The 22,516-nt window shown below is 40.3% G+C and overlaps 1 long non-coding RNA gene across 1 annotated transcript in view; it reads right to left on the bottom strand.

Annotated features, from left to right (window-relative positions):
* The window catches only part of LOC103349084 (uncharacterized), a 114,850-nt gene that overhangs the window by 10,850 nt on the left and 81,484 nt on the right, over positions 1 to 22,516 (bottom strand). The window contains exon 4 of the long non-coding RNA XR_011378748.2: positions 14,956 to 15,086. This is a non-coding gene — a long non-coding RNA (uncharacterized LOC103349084). The remainder of the gene's footprint in view (positions 1 to 14,955; positions 15,087 to 22,516) is intronic.

Genomic DNA, 22,516 nt, shown 5'->3' with positions numbered 1-22,516 from the left:
CTCCCACATAGGTGCAGGGGCCCAAGCACTTGGGCCATCTTCTACTGCTTTCCCAGGCCACAGCAGAGAGATGGATTGGAAGAGGAGCAGCCAGGACTAGAACCTGCGTCCATATGGGATGCTGGTGCCACAGGTAGAGGATTAACCTACTATGCCACAGCTCTGGCCAACTGCCCTGATAGTATTTATTTTATTTCTTTTTTTTTTTTTCTTTTTTGACAGGCAGAGTGGATAGTGAGAGAGAGAGAGAGACAGAGAGAAAGGTCTTCCTTTTCTGTTGGTTCACTCTCCAATGGCCACAGTGGCCGGAGCACTGCACTGATCCAAAGGCAGGAGCCAGGTGCTTCTCCTGGTCTCCCATGCAGGTACAGGGCCCAAGCACTTGGGCCATCCTCCACTGCACTCCCGGGCCACAGCAGAGAGCTGGCCTGGAAGAGGGGCAACTGGGACAGAATCCCGGCGCCCTGACCGGGACTAGAACCCGGTGTGCTAGTGCCACAGGTGGAGGATTAGCCTACTGGGCCACGGCTCTGGCTGCCCCAATTGTATTTCTAAAGCTTCGTAGTGCAGATGGAGTCACACTGTGTACAAAGAGTTATGTAAGATGTTAAGACAGTGCTTTGGACACTTGCATCCCATATTGGAGAGTCTCGGGTGAGTCTTGATTCCATTCTGAATTCTGGCTTCCTGCTAATGTACACGCTGGGAGGCAGTGGTGATACCTCAAGTCACTGAGTGTGGAAGACCTGTCCAGTTTCCAGCCCTGGTTTCAGCTGAGTCCAGTCCTATATGATGCAGGCATTGGAGAAAGGACCTGGCAGATGGAATCTTTGTGTCTGACTCTCATAGAAAAAAATGATAAAAAAACAAAAACATGGGGACAGAGTATATGTTTATTCATATGGAATTGTAAAAATAAAATCATCCATGTATACAAAAGATCCTAACAATGAAATACTATCTAACAGTTTCTAAGTATAAGGTAGTTCTGAATTTTCCAACATAGAAGTTATCTAGAATATTACTTTAATAAGACATTAAAGCATTTTTGGTAAAAATATAATAGGGTATACATATGACAGAAATGTCCATATTTATACACTCAGCAGATGGTTAATAGTAGTTTCCTCCTGAGAGGATTTGGGTGTGATCGTGATATAGCCAAGGAAGTAGCTAGCAAGGAGAGATCTGAGATGCCCAGCCCTTCTCTACAATCCCACCTGTTCCACTCAAATATGTCAGTCCTCATGCTGCAAATGAGGTAATCTGAAACCACTATTTCCACAAAGTTGCTGCCGAGGACAGGTGGCAGTTAAAATATCCAACATGGCAGCTAACCGTGTCCTGTAGTGACCCATACCCAATTATAACAATAAAATCACCATGGTTGACACTCCTATTCCTATCGTGTTCCTGCCACCATGAGATTTCTGAAACTTCCAAAAAAGGTAGGCCAAGTGTGTGGTCCTCAAATCTCTCCTCAAGCACTGTTTCATATAAATATTCAATTAAAACCCAGCCCAAATACCATCACCCATGAATATTCAATTTCTCCAGATTGCTTAAAGGGATTTCTATGAACCTTGGGTGCAGCTCAATTTCTAGCATGCCTATTCTCACTCTCATATTTGCAAATAAATCATATTTTTCTACTATTCCTTGCTTGTGTCTGTCATGAATTTTTTTCCTGTGTTGAAGACAAGAAACTGGACTCAGCACCTGATGGCAGTGTAAAGGAGGACTTTCATATTTTCGCTTTTACAGGCCTTTTATTATTTGTACTTTCATGTGTTGACAATGTACTACTTTTATTTTATTTAAAACATCTTTTTATTGTAAAAGATTTAAAACATACACAAAAGAGAGAATAGTCCAATGAAGCCCCATGTAATCATCATCTAGAACAGACAGTGATGATCAGAATTTTAGTTTATTTACATCACACACATTCCCTAACTCCCTCTTTTTTTCCTTTCCTAAAATGTGAAGCAAATGCCAGACAGTGTCCCATTTTATTCCTAACTCAGTGTATATCAATAAAAGCTACAGAAATTATTTTTATATAACTACAATTCATTATAAATTGACACTATTTCCTTGGTATCATGTAATACTCAGTCCAGAAAAAAAACATCCCAGTTGTCTCAAAATGCCTTTTTACAGTTTGTTTGAAACAGGATTAAACAAGTTCTTTCACATTTTTAATTGCTAGATCTCTTTCACCTCTTTTAATATACACCAGTCTTTATCATTTTTTCTTTAGCATTTACTTGTAATTTAGTAGTTATTAAAAGAAATAATTCAAGCATAAACTCATATTGCTACTTAAATTAAATGGCAACCCATATCACACATTAGATCTTATGGAAGTAAACCATTTAATTCTATTTCTGAGTGTTTCTCTTTCCACTCCCACCCCTAATATTCATCATTTCTGTATTTATCGATTAATCAATTAAGTTTCTAAGATGATTTGAACAAAAGATATTTTGAGGAGATATCTATAGAGAGGAAGAATACAAAAGGAAGAAAGTTAGTGTCACCGAGTCTTTAATTCCATTAAGTATAAGAATTGACCTAACTACTTTTAAACTACTTTTAAAAATCTAATATATTTGCTTTAAACTAGAAATTGGATTAATCAATCTCATAAAGTAGTTATTAAAATATTTTGTATGAGATGCTGCAAATACTGTTCTTTGATAAATTACTTCCTTTTCTTTCCTTTCTTTTTTTCTTTCCCTTCCTTCCTCCCTCCCTCTCTCCATCCCACCTTCTCCTCCACTCTTTAAGTCTAGCCACAATTAGAAGTTATTGGTATGGAAATCAGTGTATTTTTTTCTAATAACTTAGCTTTGAAAAGATTAGATATTTTAATAACTTTAAAAGAAGAGCAGGTTGACATAATATCATGCAGAAATTAGGACAATTTGAAAGTATTCAATGCATAATAAATAAAGCTGTGCATCATTGTCTACAGCATAGAGAGAGAATTCCATGATGGAACTGCATCATTCTCCCTGATCCAAGGAGACCTAATTAGCACTAATGGGGGGTGGGGGTGGGTAGCAGACCAGAGCAGGAGCTCAATATGATGTCAAAGAACATAGTCTAATGGACAGATTGATCAGTTAATGGAAAATTCCCAAGAGAAATAATGTTAATGTAATTGAAGTATGTAATTAAGTGGACAGAGAATTCTGGAGGCAAAATAAATATACTGTTTATAATCCTTCACTCAGGCTTGCACACATCTTCCCACTTAGAACATTTGATCATTATTCCACGAATAGGTAAAAATTGCATTGGTAGATATATTCTTAGTAAAGGAATGCCTAGAAAGAGATTAGAATCATTATAGCGGCCGGCGCCGCGGCTCACTAGGCTAATCCTCCGCCTAGCGGCGTCGGCACACCGGGTTCTAGTCCCGGTTGGGGCGCCGGATTCTGTCCTGGTTGCCCCTCTTCCAGGCATATCTGCTGTGGCCAGGGATTGCAGTGGAGGATGGCCCAGGTGCTTGGGCCCTGCACCCACATGGAAGACCAGGAAAAGCACCTGGCTCCTGGCTCCTGCCATCGGATCAGCGCGGTGCGCCGGCCGCAGCGCGCTGGCCGCGGCGGCCATTTGGAGGGTAAACCAACGGCAAAAGAAGACCTTTCTCTCTGTCTCTCTCTCTCACTGTCCACTCTGCCTGTCAAAAAAAAAAAAAAAAAAAAAGAATCATTATAGCTAGAATTTTTCATTTCTCTTGCTGATGTTAGAGTATACAAGCTAGAAATTCCCAGAGGAGGCTCATATCTCAAGTATTCTCAGTTATTTCAATATCACAAAATTTCCCTCATTGTAATATTATAGTGATATGATAAATATTTATATAATAAGAAAGTGCATTGAATTTATCAGCAAGTTGGAAATAGTGTACCATTTAGAAAACTATTGCCAAATTGATGTATGTTTGTATAAGTACGTACTCCAATAAGCTGTATTCATCTGTATGGACCTTGGTTCTTGGTGCTAGCAAACAGTTTTACAATGTCACTTGGCCGGCGCCGTGGCTCACTAGGCTAATCCTCCGCCTAGCGGCGCCGGCACACCAGGTTCTAGTCCCGGTCGGGGCGCCGGGATTCTGTCCCGGTTGCCCCTCTTCCAGGCCAGCTCTCTGCTGTGGCCCGGGAGTGCAGTGGAGGATGGCCCAAGTGCTTGGGCCCTGCACCCCATGGGAGACCAGGAGAAGCACCTGGCTCCTGGCTTCGGATCAGCGCAGTGCGCCGGCCGCGGCAGCCATTGGAGGGTGAACCAATGGCAAAGGAAGCCTTTCTCTCTGTTTCTCTCTCTCACTGTCCACTCTGCCTGTCAAAAAATAAAAAAATAAAAAACTATAAAAAAAAAATCACTGTGCTTGCTGTGATTGAGGTTGACTAATGAGAAAGCAGTGAAACAAACTGTTAAAGAATTTCCCAATAGTATGGTACCCTAGTTACCTGTGCAGTCAGTCCTTCTGGGAAAATAATAGGTCATCTTGATTCACTATACTCAGAAGAGAATTTTTCTATTCCTTTTAAATTATTTGATGGAAAATTTGAAGCTATAGAGTAATGAGATACCTCAACAACTTCACCAAAAGTCCTTTTAGTTAAGTTTGGGCGTGTTACCCAGGGATCCAGTGCATAATTATTTCATTCTTTTTTTTTTTTTTTTTTTTTTTTTTTTTTTTTTTTGACAAGCAGAGTTAGACAGTGAGAAAGAGAGAGACAGAGAGAAAGGTCTTCCTTCCATTGGTTCACTCCCCAAATGGCCGCTGCAGCCAGCCCATCCAAAGCCAGGAGCCAGGTGCTTCCTCCTGGTCTCCCATGCGGGTGCAGGGCCTAAGCACTTGGGCCTTCCTCCACTGCACTCCCGGGCCACAGCAGAGAGCTGGACTGGAAGAGGAGCAATTGGGACAGAATCCAGTGCCCCAACCAGGACTAGAACCCAGGATGCCGGCACCGCAGGCAGAGTATTAGCCTAGTGAGCTATGGCACAGGCAGTGCATAATTATTTCTAACATGTATTGGCTGAATCAATTTTTTTTAGTTTAATGAAAGGCAAATCTAGTACTGAGTAGTCATTTAGCTGTCATATGTCAGCAATATACATTTGAATCATTTAGATTTACTGTATCTGATATAACTTCTTGAGATCATTTTGTTCTGTGTTATACAGAGATTGCCAAAGCATTTGGCATTTAAACCAAGTTGCCCAAGCAAGAATAAGTACAAAAAAAGTATGATTTGTTATTAGGAGTGGGAGTTATTTCAAAAGATCACAAACTAATTATAGGGAGGTGTCAACCTAACACTCATTAGACTCAGATCTCACACATTAAATACATTTGTTTATTCAAACTTGCCAACCATAATCTAGACCACATCTTTGTGAATGATGCAATTTGCTTCATTGAGAAAGGAATGCACAGGCAGCTGATCTCGATCCTGGAATTTGCAAAGAAAGCCTATAAATAAGATTGAAGGTTATCACCAAGGTAATGCATCTCTCTGAAACATTCTGCAATGTCAATAGAAGTGTGATATATGGAACAGTAATTTTCATATTGGGTAAAAATAAATTCAAATGAAAGGCTATTTAGGCCCTGTGAACAGACGAGTTGCTGCACAGTGTTCCTTTTCTTTCTTCGTATCATCTATGAAGATGTTGATCTCTTTGGTGTCATTATGTCTGATTCACAGGATGTTCGTAAGTTAAAACCATAGTATAATTTAATAAACTTTATTCTTCTTTTGCAATAAAACCATACTCCGTATAGATTTAAAACAATTATTTCCGTAATCATTGAGTTGCATCTTTTAACACTTTGCCTCCTCTATTATATTTATGACACAACAGTGTTGCTTGTGTACATCAAGGTAAATACTATACTCCTTAATGTAGAGACCTTATTATCCACTTTTATATGCCTGGCATACTTAGTAGGGCTGGATCAAAGTGGAATGAATAACCTATAATATAGATGAGATTGCATCAATTGATTTCTTCACTGAATGGTTAGAGTTCCAACATCTTTGTCACACTTTCACATGCAGGGATTACTAGCACAGCTCCATGAAATGCACTATGTTTTGTGCTTTTAAGCTAAAACTTGAAGGAGAGTATATTCTCAATTCCAGGATCCCTATACAAGTTTAATATCCCTTATCTAAAAGGCTTGGGACCAGAGTGTTTCAGGTTTCAGATTTGTTCAGATTTTGGAATATTTGCACACACAGAATAAGGTATCTTGAGGATGAGACTCAACTCTAAACATGAAATTAATTTATGTTTTAAGCATGCCTGTATTTTGATTGTAACCTGCCACATGAGTTAAGGGAGGGATTTTCCACTGGGTTGTTTGTTTTGTTGTTGAGTTTCTTGAGCTATTTATGGATTCTGGATATTAATCCTTTATCAGTTGGATAATTTGCAAATAATTTCCCCATTCTGTCAGTTGCCTCTTCACTTTTCTGAGGGTTTCTTTTGCAGTGCAGAAGCATCTCAATTTGATGTAATCCCATTTGTCAATTTTGGCTTTGATTGCCTGTGCCTCTGTGGTCTTTGCCATGAAGTCTTAGCCTAAGCCAATATCTTGCAGGTTTTCCCCAATGTTTTCTAATAATTTGATGGTATCAGGTCATAGATTTACATTTTTTATCCATTTTGAGTGGATTATTATATAAAGTATAAGGTACAGCTCTATTTCATACTTCTGTGTGTGATCCAGTTTTCCCAGCACCATTTGTTGAAGAGACTGTCTTTGCTCTAAGGATTGATTTTATCTCCTTTGTTAAAAAAGTTGGTTGTAGAGGGCGGCGCCGTGACTCACTAGGTAAATCCTCTGCCTTCGGCACTGGCATCCCATATGGGTGCTAGTTCTAGTCCCAGTTGCTCCTCTTCCAATCCAGCTCTCTGCTATGGCCTGGGATAGCAGTAGAAGGTGGCCCAGTTACTTGGGCCCCTGCACACGCATGGGAGACCAGGAAGAAGCACCTGGCTACTGGCTTTGGATCAGCACAGCTCCAGCCATTGCAGCCATTTGGAGGGTGAACCAATGGAAGAAAGACCTTTCTGTCTCTCTCACTGTCTGTAATTCTACCTGTCAAATAAATAAATAAAAATCTTTTAAAAAAAAGTTGGTTATAGATGTGTGGGTTGATTTTTGGAGTTTATGTTCAACTCCCTTGGTCTACACATCAGTTTTTGTGCCAGTAGTAGGCTGTTTTGATGATGACTGCCATATAATATGTCTTGAAATCTGGTATTGTGATGCCTCCAGCTTTGTTTTTGTTATATAAAATTGCTTTAGTTGTTCAGGGTCTTCTGTGTTTCTATATGAATGTCAGCATCATTTTTTCTATATCTTAGAAGAATGTCCCTAGTATTTCAATTGGTATTGCATTGAATCTGTAAATTGCTTTCAGTAGTATGGATATTTTAATGATATTGATTCTTCCAGTCCATGAATATTAAAATTTTTCAATTTTTGTCTTATTCTACTTCTTTCATTAATATTTTATAATTCTCATCATAGAGATCTTTTGATATCCATGGTTAAATTTATTCCAAGTTATTTAATTTTTTGTAGCTATTGTGAATGGGATTGATCTTAGAAGTTCTTCCTCGGGCCGGCGCCGCGGCTCAATAGGCTAATCCTCCGATTAGCGGCGCTGGCACACCAGGTTCTAGTCCCGGTCAGGGTGCCAGATTCTGTCTTGGTTGCCCCTCTTCCAGGCCAGCTCTCTGCTGTGGCCAGGGAGTGCAGTGGAGGATGGCCCAGGTGCTTGGGCCCTGCACCCCATGGGAGACCAGGAAAAGCATCTGGCTCCTGGCTCCTGCCATCGGATCAGCGCGGTGCGCCGGCCGCAGCGCGCCGGCCGCGGCGGCCATTGGAGGGTGAACCAACGGCAAAGGAAGACCTTTCTCTCTGTCTCTCTCTCACTATCCACTCTGCCTGTCAAAAAAAAAAAAAAAAAAAAAAAAAGAAGAAGAAGAAGAAGTTCTTCCTCAACCATGGCATTGTTCATGTATACAAAGGCTATTGATTTTTGTGTGTTGGTTTTATTTCCTGCCACTTTACCAAATTCTTTTATGAGTTCCAATAGGCTTTTTTTTTTTTTTTTTTGACAGGCAGAGTGGATAGTGAGAGAGAGAGAGACAGAGAGAAAGGTCTTCCTTTTGCCATTGGTTCACCCTCCAATGGCCGCCACGGCCGGCGCACTGCGGCCGGCGCACCGCACTGATCCAAAGCCAGGAGCCAGGTGCTTCTCCTGGTCTTCCATGTGGGTGCAGGGCCCAAGCACTTGGGCCATCCTCCACTGCACTCCCGGGCCATAGCAGAGAGCTGGCCTGGAAGAGGGGCAACCGGGACAGAATCCGGCGCCCCGACCGGGACTAGAACCTGGTGTGCTGGCGCCGCAAGGCGGAGGATTAGCCTAGTGAGCCACAGCGCTGGCTCCAATAGGCTCTTAATGAAGTGTTTTGGAATCCCTCCCTATAGAATCATGTCATCTGTAAATAGTGATAGTTTCACTTCTTATTTCCCATCTTGTATCCCTTTGATTTCTTTTTTTTTGCAAAATGGCTCTGGCTAAACCTTCTAGGACTATATTGAATAGCAATGATGAGAGTGGGTATCCTTGTCGGGTTCCAGATCTTAGTGGGAATGCTTCCAGCTATTCCCTATTCAATAGGATTCTGGCTATGGGTTTGTCATAAATTGCTTTGATTGTGTTGAGGAATGTTCCTTCTATAATCAGTTTGCTTAAGGTTTTCATCATGAAAGGATATTGTATTTTATCAAATGATTTCTCTGTAACTATTGAGATAATCATATGATTTTCATTCTTCAGTTTGTTAATGTGATGTATCACATTGATTTGCAAGTTTTGAGCCATTTCTGCATACCTAGAATAAATCCCACTTGGTCTGGGTGAATGATCTTCCTGATGTGTTGTGGGATTCTATCAGCCAGTATTTTGTTGAGAATTTTTGGATCTATGTTCATCAAGGAAATTGATCTATAGCTCTCTTTCTCTGTTGTGTTTTTTTCAGGTTTAGGAATTAAGGTGATGCTGACTTCATGGGGTTTGGTGGAATTCCTTGCCTTTCAATTGTTTTAAATAGTTTGGGAATTATATTTAGTTCTTCGTTAAAGTCTGGTAGAATTCAGCAATGAAGCCATCCAGCCCTGGTCTTTTCTTTGTTGGGAGAGTTTTATTACTGATTCAATTTCCTTTTGGTTATTGGTCTGTTTAGGTTTCCTATGTCTTCATGGCTCATTTTAGGTAGGTTGTATGTGTCCAAGAATGTATATATTTTCTTCTAGGTTTCCCGATTTTTTGGCATACAGCTCTTTGTAGTAATTTCTGATGATTCTTTGTATTTTTGAGGTACCTGTTTTGACATTTCCTTTTTCATCTCTAATTTTATTGATTTGGGTCTTCTTATTCTTTTTTTGGTTAGTTGGGCCATTGGTGTGTCAATTTTGTTTATTTTTTTCCAAAATCGACTTTTTGCTTTAATGTTCTTTTGTATTTTTTGTTTCAATTTTGTCTATGTCTTCTCTAATTTTAATTATTTTCTCCTGCTAGTTTTGGGTTTGGTTTGTTGTTGTTTTCCTGGGTTCTTGAGATGCATTGATAGCTCATTTATTTGCTGCTATTTCAATTTCTTGATGTAGGCACCAATTGCCATAAACTTTTCTCTTAACACTGCTTTTGCTGTATCCCCCATGTTTTGATATGTTGTATTGTTGTCTTCATTTGTTTCCAGAAATTTTTTGATTTCTCTTTTGATTCATCAATGACCAAAAGTTCATTCAGGAGCATGTGGTTCAGTCTCCTTGTATTTGCCTATGTTCTAGAGATTCTTAAGTTATTGATTTCCAGCTTCATTCCATAGTGATCAGAGAAGATGCATGGTATGATTTCAATTTTTTATATTTGCTTGGGCTTGCTTTATGACCTAGCATGTGGTTTGTCCTAGAGAAAGTTTCATGCACTGGCGAGAAGAAAGTGTGTTCTGCAATAGTAGGATGAAAAGTTCTGTAGATATCCATTAGCTCCATGTGGTCTATAGTGTTGATTAACTGTCGTTTCTTTGCTGATTTTCTGTATGGTTGATCTGTCCATTGATGAAAGTGTTATATTGTAGTCTCCCATTGCTATTTTATAGGAGTCTATCTCTCCATTTAGATCCATGAACATTTCTTTTAAATAGCCTGGTACTCTGTAATTAGGTGCATATATTTTCATTATACTCATATCTTTCTGTTGAATTGATTTTTTTTTTTTTTTTGGACAGGCAGAGTTAGACAGCGAGAGAGAGAGAGACAGAGACAGAGACAGAGAGAAAGATCTTCCTTTTTCTGTTGGTTCACCCCCCAAATGGCTGCCACAGCTGGCGTGCTGCACCGATCCAAAGCCAGGGGCCAGGGGCTTCTTCCCGGTCTCCCATGAGGTGCAGGGCCTAAGCACTTGGGCCATCCTCCACTGCACTCCTGGACCACAGCAGAGAGCTAGACTGGAAGAGGAGCAACCAGGACAGAACTGGCGCCCCATCCAGGATAAGAGCCCGGGGTGCCGGCGCCACAGGCGGAGGATTAGCCTAATGAGCTGTGGTGCCAGTCGAATTGATCTCTTAATCAGTACATAGTGCCCTTCTTTGTCTCTTTTAACAGTTTTTGTGTTAAATTCTATTTTTTCTGATATTAGGATAGGTTCGCTAGCTCTTTTTTGGTTCCTGTTAGCATGGAATATCTTTTTTCATTCTTTCACTTTCAGTTGGCGTGTATCTTTTTTGGTTATATGTGTTTCTTGTAGGCATCAAATGGATGGGTAATGTCTTTTAATCCATTCAGCCAGTGTGTATCTTTTAACTTTTCTCACAAACTTTGTGCTAAAGCTCAAAAGTTTGCATAGCAGAGAAGAGACAAATGGATTCTCCATGACACTATCTTCTCCCAGATCTCTCTGTCTCACATCTAGACAGGTAAAAATTGTTCTAAAGCCAAGAACTTGATAATTTTGTTCTTGTATTCCTCCTGGTTTTCCATGTGGGGGTGGGCCGTCTGGTTAAATAACATTCAGAAGAACAAAAATCAGTATTTCACAGTATCTGCACTTTGGCAAATGTCGTGGGAGCAGATGAGGTTGGGCAAACATGTGATGCAGAACAGTACTTCTTGAACTGGAAAGATGAGAATCACCTGGAGGGCTTGTTACCACATGGACTATGGATCGCATGACCAGAATTTCTGGCTTATAGGTGTGGTACAGGAACTGGTAATTTGCATTTAGAGTTGCCAGATTAGGAGATTCCAAGATGGAATAGTGAGGGTGCTTACTGCTCCAGTCTAGGGGAAGATAGTTTAAAAAAAAAAAAAAAGTGGAGAGAGTGCAATCTTAGGGAAGAGTTAGGGGGAAAACTGCAGAGGAAACTCCATGCAAACTTTAGGGACACTGTGGATCTCTGTGGAGGATGTGGACACCCCCAATTCAGGACCCCTTCTACTGAGAGCCTCAGCACTAGCTTTGGAGAGTGAAATGAGACCAGACTGCACTAGTTCAAGCCTCTGGCGATAAAGCTGTGGGATGGGCCTGGTGCAAGTCTGGCTTGGAGCCCTGTGGGGGATAGTGTACCTGCCAACCTAGAGGAAATAAAAGAAAAAAGAGGGAAAAGAAAAAGAGAACACATTTCTCTTTCCCCAATCACCTGGTACTGGTGTCCTGTAACTAGCTGAGAGGGGGTGGGTACCACTTTGAGCATATATAACAGCCATGCCCTCTTGTGTCTGTGTGCCCAACATCCAGCTGAGTCTGGTTGAGAGAATTGATAGGGGACTGGGCATTCATGACTGAGGGAGCCATGTGTGTTGGGACACACTGTGAAAACACTTTGGCTGCGTGGGAGGTCACAGGGTGTGGCTGGGTTTCAGAGCATTCATCATGGGCGGCTCTACACACTCAGGGCTCCCTGACTGCCTGATGAGAGTCACTGCTGCAAGGATCCGTGCTCACACTGAGGTCTGCACATATCCTTTGCGTGGTTCTTGTGGCAGCATGGATGAATATTACACCCACTGGGGCTAGGGCCTGGGCATTGGACCCCTTGGAGGAAAGGAGATGAGTGTGAGACCATGCCAGCAAAGCTGATCAAACCCTCCCCTCTGAGTAAAAAAAAAAGGAGGGGGGGTGATTTACTACACCCAACTTGGGTGTCACCTTGAACACTCCTCTCACCCTGGAGCACTGAACAGAGCTCCCAGGCCACATCCAACGCATGCCTCCAGGTATTCACTGACACTCCACTAGCCACAGAGGCATAGTTCAAAGATAAAAGCAATCACAGGGAAGAAGAAGAAAAAAAAGTATCTCCACAAATGCCTAAAAATAAATGCAAAATTCAAGACACAAGAATAAGGAAGACAACATGATGTCCCCAAAGGAACACAACATTTCAGTACTAGAATGTGAAGTTAAAGAGATTTAAGAAATGCTGGAAACAGAATTCAAAAAATTGATCGAAAGATTATTAGAGGCAAAGCCAATTAGTTATCTGGTCTACTATAACAAAATATTTTAAATTGGGTAGTAGCTTACAAATAACAGAAATTTATTTTGCACAGATCTGGAAGCTAGGAACTCCAAGATCCAAGACACCAGCAGCTTCAGGGTCTGGTGAAAGCCTGTCTTACGTTTCATATGTGGGGCCTTGTTGCTGTGTTCTTACGTGTGGAAGGGGCAGGCTAGCTCTTCTGGGTCTCTTTTATGAGGAGTTTAACCCATTTATGACAGCTCTGCCTTCATGGCTTACTTAGCTTGGAAAGGCTCCAAGTTTAGGAATTTGGGGAAGATACAAATGTTCAGAGAACAGCACCAGTTTATCAACTAAAAATTTACTTTTACTGTATTTTTGGTGGCATAGCTAAGAATTCCTTGCCTAACCCAAAGTCACAGTAATTTCTCCTGTATTTTTTTCCAGAAGTTTTGTAGTTTTAGATTTTACATTTAGGTCTTTGGTGCATTTTAAATTAATATATGTTTATGGTATTAGGTATACATTTATACTCTTTTTTGTATTGATATAAAATTAATTCAGCACTTATTTTTTTAAAGATTTTTTTAAGATTTATTTATTTTGAAAGTCACAGTTACAGAGAGAGAGGGAGAGACAGAGAAAGGTCTTTCTTGTGCTGGTACACTCCCCAAATGGCTGCAATGGCCGAGATCGGGCCAAGGCGAAGTCAGGAGCCAGGAGCTTCCTACAGGTCTCCCACATGGGTACAGGGGCCCAAGCACTTGTGCTATTTTCCACTGTTTTCCCAGGTGCATTAGCAGGAAGCTGGATTGGAAGTGGAGCATCCAGGATTCAAACCAGAGCCCAGATTGGAGGCTGGCATTGCAGGTGGTAGCTTAACCAGTTACACCATAATGCAGGACCCTATTTATTTATTTGAATGGCAATGTTACAGAGAGAAAGGGAGAAAGAAAGGGAGGGGGAGTGGCAGGAGGAGGAGGATGGGGAGGGATATCTTCCATCTGCTGGTTCACTCCCCAAATGGCCACAACAACCAGGGCCTGGCCACACTGAAGCCAGAAGCCTGGAACTCCATCTGGGTCTTCCATGTGGTTGGGGGGGCACCGCACTTGTGTCATCTTCGGCTGCTCTCCCAGTAGAAGGGTAAGCTTCACCAATGGAGGCTAAGCTGTATTTCCTGCTAGCATTCAAACAAGTCTGGCTGGCAAGGGGCTTGAGTCTGCATGTGGTCTATTTGCATACCTAAATGAAACCTCTAGGAAAAAAACTCAGAAGTGTAAGTCAGGGAGAAGCTGGCCTATGAGATGCTTTTGGCGTCAAAGGGAGCCTGGATTTTATGTGTTGTATCGTGTCAGCTTCTTGGCTGTGCCCCTGGTCCAGTACCATTTGGGTCTTACAGGGAAGAGGAGCTGAGAGTAAGAAAGCCCAGAACCTCTGTGAGATTAGGCACTAAGCAACTCTTCCTGGATTTCCATGAAAGACAAAAAAGGTGCTTTCTCCCCATTTCAGAAGGAACAAGGCATTGCTTTGTCATGCTGAAATTTCCAGAGAGCTCAATTTAAATCCTGGAGGCTGGCTCCTGCAGAGCCACAGTCTCTTTGGTTGCCTCTTTGTCAGCAGTAAAATCAGAGTCTGTGGCTGGGGACTCCTAGGTAGAAATGGAGAGACTTTGAGAGCATTTGTTGTTCTTGAAGTTGTGAAAGTCAGCAAAAACATGGGTTGTTACTATAAATGTGCCTTAATAATATTCTCTAGGTTGGTGCTATGTAGTAGACACATTCTGTTTCTTCTCTTGTATTTTGAATCCAGTTTAATGAAGTACAGGATAGGAAAAAAATGATGGAATCAGCTGGTCTTCATTGTGTTTAAAAAAGGTCTCTTGTTTTGCATGATAATTTTCCTGCTGTTCTTAACTATTTTTAAATGATGAAAAGTCACTGTTTTTTTAAGTGCTAATAAATTCCAAAGCTAAAGCGAGCAGAGGACCTGATTTAGAAAAATGTTGTCTACCTTTAAGTTCATGTTGTTGTATAATGGATCATCTTTCTATTGCTATGCTTTCCATACTCGTTTTTGAGAAATAAAATAGACACTGACTTGAAAATACTAAAAATTTTTAAAGATTATTTATTTCTTTTTTATTCTCTCATTTGAAGGAGAGAGAGAGAGAGAGAGAGAGAGAGAGAAGGAGAGTGAGAGATTGTCTTCCATGTGTGGTTCACTCTCCAAATGCCCACAATAGCCAGGCCTGTGCCAGGTGATACAAGTAGGCCCATATGAATGCATTCGCAGGAAGTGGACTGAGTTATAGAAGAGGAGCCCAGAAGTTGTCAGACCTGATCATGGCAATAAGCATGTCGGCTTTTGCTCTGGAAAGAGACACTGTACCTTTCACAGCTGTTCACCTTAACATCTTGATCTGATAGTTCAGAGTGAACCATGGTCAGGGCCTTGTCCCTCAAGAAGTGTGGAAACCTGAGAGGCTCCTGCAGGATTGTCTTGTTGCATCCACCTGTCAGCTAAAATAGAATATTACAAAAATAAGTGACAGTCACACATTAATTTTATTGAAAATGAGGCAAGGCAACCGATCAGGACCTTACCAGAGTGTGGCCTCCAACAGCGAGTTACACAGCTTTTTATAGTAGTCTGTCCACTAGGGCTCACAATTTTGAACTGAACCCCTGGTATGCAGTAAACAATTAAAAAAAAAACAGAATATGGTTGTAAGATAATAGTTAACAATAACAAACCCATTAACAGATCCAAGATATGGTTGCAAGATAACAGTGCAGGACACATTTTTGTCAACCTAGTTCCTGGGAATTTGGGCCCACATAGTTTCACAAAATATACCCTTAGCCGTTAGCAAGCAAAGCTAATATGTACAGAAGTAAGAGGTCTGCAATTAGCTTTTAGCTATACTCACTCCATTTTGATTTTGACTCTACAGTCTCCCAACAAGGTTCTAAGGACCTGTCTCAATCTAAAGCCAAGAGTTGGTCAGAATTTATGTCTTTCTGCAAATCACTAGGAAGTGAATAGTAATGTTTACCAATTGGCTCTGTAGAAGGGAAAAAAAAAAAAACCCTGATTTACCACATTTGCAGATTTCAGTGGTACATATATTCCCATCCTGGCTGATTTTAAGCCACCAGTAAGATAGCACTGAACTCAAAGTTGTGAAGAGATAATGCAAGAGCACACCATTAAATAGTATTTCCATTGTACAGACAGAATAGACATAAATGAAGAGAATAGATAATATTAAAAATTCAGTAAAATATTTAGTAAATGATGTTATGAATATTTATTGCATTTCAAGTTAATGTATGTTAATTTTTATTAACATCCATCTTTAAAACCTAGCTCACAGAATTCCTGAAAACTGGCTTTTTCAAGCCAATATGAGTTCCCACAGCTGACTGCCAGTACTCCTCCTTGTCTGCCTTATGGTGCTCCATTGGTCTCATTCTTCAGAAGCAAGTCCCTTCTGTGGCAATGTTTTTGTTCTACTAGCTCATTTATAGTTCATTTCCTCCTTTTACTTAAGAATGAGATGATTCGTTTAACCTGTTTTTCAGTACCATCTGGTTAACCTGAATAAATCTAATCCACTGTGTCCAAACTTAGGTTATGTTAGAAATAACACAAAAGAATTTGGGGGTTCTCATTCTACCATATGTCTTCAGTACTTTATGTGGATGTGAGTAGAAAACAGATTTGACTTTTTTTCTTGGGGGGAGTGTTATGTCTTCCCCCATGTTTTTCTGAGGATTTATAAATAGAACTACCTCTATAAAGTCTGTCAAAAATTCTTGGGAGATTTCATAAGCTTCAAACTAAATCAAAGACAATGCTCAGTTTCCCAAGGGTGCATAATTCTGACTAAAATACAATGAGCAATTACTGAATACATATGTGCCACATACATTTGAGGCTAACTAAATGACTTCATATATGTGTCTCATTTAATCCTTAACATATCTATGAAGTGGAAATTAATTCAATTTTACTTATGAGAAAACTGAAATTAATTCTGGGTTCCTCATTTATGTACTATAATGTGGCCTCTCTCCTCATGAACCATATACAGGCAATAATTATCAAACACTTCCACAGTATTTCTTAGCAGAGACCTCTTGAAAGGTGAATTAGACTGCCCTAAAGTCTACAAAAGGAGAAATCTACTTCCTGTATGAATTGGTTATATATTCATGGTTATAAAAATAATGCAGAATGAATTGTAAACCACACATTATTAAAGGTATGTAAGAATATTTCATATGAAAGTTATCAAATAGTCTGTTCATGAAACTATAGCCTAGTTACAGGAAAAGTCGTCGTTAGGATCATTAAAATGCGAATATAAGTTCACTGATAATTTTTTTACAGGTGATTTAAACTCTTAGGTGATTTTTTTTATCTTGATAGTTAATTTCTCTCTAGTAAAAGGCCACAAGCAAACCAGTAAATAGAGTAGGTTGGGGTAGCCCCGTGGCTTAATAGGCTAAGCCTCCACTTGCAGTGCCAGCATCTCAAATGGGTGCTGATTCATGTCCAGGCTGCTCCTTTTCCAATCCAGCTCTCTTCCTCAAGCCTGGGAAAGCAGTGGAAGACAGTCTAAGTGCTTGGTCCCCTGTACCTGCATGGGAAACCTGGAAGAAGCTCCTGGCTCGTGGCTTTGGGTTGGCTCAGTCCCAGCTGTTGTGGCCATTTGGGGGATGAACAAGTAGATGGACGACCTTTCTCTCTGTCTCTCTCTCTCTCTTTCTGTAACTCTGCCTCTCAAATTAATAAAATCCTTAAAAAAATAAAGGCTAGGTGAAGTATACCTGCAGTGAGTTGTTGAAAGGTAACAAATACACCGACAATTTTATTTGATGATCCTAAGAGGTGGAAATTGGAGTTATTTACAATACTTGATTTTCCGTACTACTATCACCTATCTTAGTAAATAAGCAGAAAATAAATTACCTCCTGTACACAATTAATGAAAGTGTTCTAGTTGCAAAATAGGAGACTGACCATACATCATGTTTCTGTTTAATTTATGGGCATATATATATATATATATACACACCTGCGGAAAAAGCCTAGATAATTCCTTAGTTTGGTTCTGAACATAGTCAAGCTAGTTTGAGTAAAGAGAGCTCCTTGATAGATTACATTAGCAACTTGAAAGGAAATCTGGGAATCCAGAAGTTAAAGCCTTTGTACAGTTGATTTCATAGATTCTGGAGCTGGAGGAAGTTCTGGATTTCAGTAGGCCCTGGAGACTCAGAATTCACTGTCTTCCCTCCTGCATTTCCCTCTAACTTGACTCAATCATACCCAGCCTCTTTCTCTTCTACTTTCAGCTGTCTTGCTCCTCATACGTGCTCCTTGTACATTTAACTTCATAACCTTTCTGTTTCAGACTCTCTTGATAACTGTGGTTTTAGTTTAAAATTTCAAGACAGAATTAGTTTCTTGGCTAATTTGATTGATCCAGGTTTGTTCCTGGACAAGCAGTTCATGAGTTCCCTTAGGGAATGCTTACCCGCAGCTGGGGTAATATGACGACGTTATGAATTTCGTAGGGCGGAAGGCTATGGGTAGGATAATTTCATTTAGGAAGGACCCAGGCAGGTAAGCAGTACAAAGTAAGTCTATTAATGAAGCATTATACTTCAGAAAATTAATAGTGGCCATCTTTGGGTGGTAGAATTTTAGATGGTTAAACCACATATATGTTTATATTGATTTCTCTATTTCCCAAATATCCATGTGGATTGTGTAATGTTTGGGAAACCATATTTGTGTATTTGTTTGGGAAACAAATGAGTAATATCACTACAATACAACTTTTACATTTACCTGTAGTTTGTAGTTTTGATCTAAATCACCAAGCTGAGAATTTTCAAATTCTAGCAGTACAATGTAGCTTTGAAAAAGATGGAACAGACTGGTTAAAAAAAGAAAATTAAACAAGAGTGTTTTAACCTATCAAAGCTAGTACTTAGTACTATTTTTAGTTGTTTAGTTACAAAGAAGGCATGTGCTGAAGCTGAGGAGATAAAGCAATAGATACTCTGACAAGACCTTTGACTTTAAATTCGGTTCAGTAAATCTCTACTGAGCGCTTTAACTGTCAGTAGGGGTCCAGAGGTGATAAGACACAATCACTGCCTCCTCAAAGAACGAACAACCCATTTAATTATAAGAACAGGAAAATAAAATTAATAATGCAAGGCAATATACATAAAGGGTCAAATGAGTGACCTGAGTGTCCGTGTCCATAAGAGTAAGGTATCATTTAAAGTTGGAATGAACAAAAAAGACCTCATGGGAGATGTGGGGTTTGAATTGGGTTTCCTGGAAGTCTGAAAATGTATTGAATGGAGTATAAAAACTGGTTTGGATGTGTTTCAATAAGTAAGCTTATGGAAGGGTAAATTCATGGTGTAGATGTCAAGGGCAATGTTTTCCATTTCATAGAATAATTATAAATTTCCTGTGCTATGTATTATCATAGCAATTAAACCCCAAAATCAGTTATACAAAAATTAACATTTTCTGTTCTATTTACTTGTTTACACTTAATTCTTACCACCCTCAAAAGACAAGAAAATAAATATTTTTAAAAAGCAGCATATAAGAACTATATTCACATTAACACTGACTGATTCTGATGGGACACTCACCAGATTTGAGAGGCATAAAGGAGGGAGGACAGTGGTCCATTAATGATTGTGATGCCTTGGTCCGTTTCCACCTGTGCCAGCCCCGTTCAGAGGCAGATACAGAAGACTGTCTTCCCTGCAGCAGGCTCCTCGCCTACCCAGCCTCTGAAATCACACTAAGACAACAGTTTACACCTGGGCTCAAAAGTAGCTGATGCTGGGCCTTGAATGAGTCCAAGTTGAGTATCCTTATGAACCTCTGCAAACCACCATCCTTCCCCTACTCCCTGTCATATTTACCGAATCTTTATGACAAAATCTATCCACGATTTACTTTTCTGTACTCTAGTTCCATCTTCAGGCTGGATGTTATGCTGCTAACCCCAGCACTCTTGGTTGGACCCTATACTCTTCATAAATCTCTTCAACTCTTTTCCGGGGTATTCTCTCCAGAAATTTGCTAAGTGCAAAAAGACACCTCAGTATTTTAGAAACTTATTCAAAGGAGGGCTACCTGAGTGTTCACGCCAGAGGAATTGACAAGTTTATTCCCTCTCTTTGGAGTGTTTGACATCTTGCTTCCTGCCTAATCCTGTGTGCATATAAAGAAATATGCGTAATATTTTAGCTTAATGCTATCTTATCTAATTATTTAATTTTTTTACCACATTGTTTATTCATTGTTTCTGAGACAGGCTTTATGCATGAATCTATATGTACATATGTAAATACACATGTCATGCTTTTATATATTTTTTAAGGTTAATTTATTTGAAAGGTGTAATTACAGAGAGGCAGAGGCAGAGAGAGAGGGGGAGAGAGAGAGAGAGAGATCATCCATCCACTGGTTCACTCCCTAGATGGTTGCAATGGCCAGAGCTGTGCCGATCCGAAGTCAGGAGCCAGGAGCCAGGAGCTTCTTCCAGGTCTCCTATATGGGTGCAGGGGCCCAAGCATTTGCGCCATCTTTTACTGCCTTCCCAGTAAAGAGCTGGATTGGAAGTGAACTGGTGTCCTTATGAGATGCCTGGACTCAGGTGGCAGCTTAACATACTATGCCATGGGGCCTGGTGCCGTGGCTCACTTGGCTAATCCTCTGCCTGCAGCACCGGCATCCCATATGGGCGCCGGGTTCTAGTCCCGGTTGCTCCTCTTTCAGTCCAGCTCTCTGCTGTGGCCCAGGAGTGTAGTGGAGGATGGCCCTGGTGCTTGGGCCCCTGCACCCGCATGGGAGACCAGGAGGAAGCACCTAGTTCCTGGCTTTAGATCGGCGTGGCGCTGGCCGTAGTGACCATTTGAGGAGTGAACCAATGGAAGGAAGACCTTTGTCTCTCTCACTCTCTGTAACTCTATCTGTCAAATAAATAAAAAATCTTAAAAAAAAAAAAAATACTATGCCACAGTGCTGGCCCCAACAGTGCCTTTTGAAGATGGTTCTATAACTCACTGAATTCACAGCATGTAGAGGAACAACCCAGGTAAATGTGTAAGGAGTTACTTATAGGTTCTCTTCTTTTGGTGTGCAACATAAGACGCATTCATCCAAGAGAATGTGTGATACTCAACTTATACCTAATGTACTCAGATTCTGCAAACTTTATTTCTGTATAGCAGCTTTTAAATATCTATTGTCTGTGTCTTAAAATAAACATTATTGTAAATAGTACATTTTCAAATGAGTACTGAGTTTTCATATGAATAATATTGGATCAGATATCTGCCTAAATACTATTCTAGAAAATATTGTACAAGTCACCTAATGTGTTTACAACAAACTGCAAGGCACCATACTCTATGCTATAAGAGATACAAAAATGTAAGTAATATAGCAATGAGGAAAGCATAGTATTGGCCCTCTAACATGTAGGGATTAAAACAGTCACATGTAGAAACCAAGTACAGAGCATAGTAGCCAACTCAGTCTTTAATAGACAATAAAACAGTTTTAATAATAGCAGCCTGATCTTACTTCTTGGCTGAACCAAAGAATAATTATACAGTCAAGATGCAAATTATGCCTGACTTAATTGTTCCTCTCAGTTTGAAGGAGCAGAAGCTCAGGTGTGCAGACAGATGCTAATATTCCTTTGGGAACACTTGATTTGTGTCTCTGGGGGTGGGGGATGCCTGGTGATTTCAGTGGACATTATACACATTAAGAACCATGTGGCAGACCTAGTCTCAGTCTGTATTCAGCTATGTATGACTTTGGCTGAATATTCTTCAACAGCTACAAAGCCTAGTGGATGACAAAATCTACGTCTTCATGTGTGGGGGACATTTTATCACTTAGCTTTAGAGTGTGAAGAACATTAATAATTCAGTGGTTTCTATACATTCTCATTCACTCCCCTTGTGAAGATGTTTCTACTGCAAAAGACTGAGGCAGGGAAGGAAGGAATGGGAAGACCTGAGTCCTTCGTCTGGGGAACATTCTTTGCCACCCTGTCCAATGCCACTTTTCTTTCAGAATATGAATATGGAGTGAAGAAATAATGGGGTTATAGCATCTATGCCCCTCTCAGAATATTGCTCTGTCTCATATAATAAGTAATTTTTTTTAAAAAAAAATTTCTTTCCTGTACTTTTGTGTTGATAAGAATAAGGCTTAGGGTAAAATTGTCTCTTCTGGGCTGTAAAAACTGTGGATTCTTTGAGGGAAGATTCCGGAGATTCTGTCTCTTTGGAACTACCCATCTGTAAAAAAAATTTATTTCTGTTGGACTAGAGTCCTGGCAATAGCAAAATGGACTGCCACTCCAAACCATTTATTCAGTCTCATTGGACAGAATAGATTGTTTCCTAATTGGAGCTGTGTCATAACGTGAACTGTAAAATGTGGTAGCAATAATTTACTCTCAGCTTAAAGAAATGACAGAAAATGGTTTGATTTTACAAAGAGCACTTATTCTCAACCAGTCTGCAAGATACTATTTAAAGAGGAATGCGTTTCTTCAACATTGTTTTTATACATTGATTTACGCTAGGTATTTTGCAGTAATTCAAGATAATTGATTAAAAATGCTCTTTTTGGTGTGTGTGTGCTTTTGAATTGTATCATTTTAATAAGTAAACCAAGTTTTCTTTTTTTTTTTTTTTTGACAGGCAGAGTGGACAGTGAGAGAGAGAGAGACAGAGAGAAAGGTCTTCCTTTTTGCCGTTGGTTCACCCTCCAATGGCCGCCACGGCTGGCGCGCTGCGGCCGGCGCACCACGCTGATCCGAAGGCAGGAGCCAGGTGCTTCTCCTGGTCTCCCATGTGGGTGCAGGGCCCAAGCACTTGGG

Source organism: Oryctolagus cuniculus, chromosome 9, assembly GCF_051225735.1.
Source record: "Oryctolagus cuniculus isolate XC-2025 breed Fujian yellow rabbit chromosome 9, ASM5122573v1, whole genome shotgun sequence".
Classification (NCBI taxonomy): Eukaryota; Metazoa; Chordata; class Mammalia; order Lagomorpha; family Leporidae; genus Oryctolagus; species Oryctolagus cuniculus.
The sequence above is the reverse complement of the archived record's forward strand: the minus strand, read 5'-3'. Positions and strand labels throughout refer to the sequence as shown.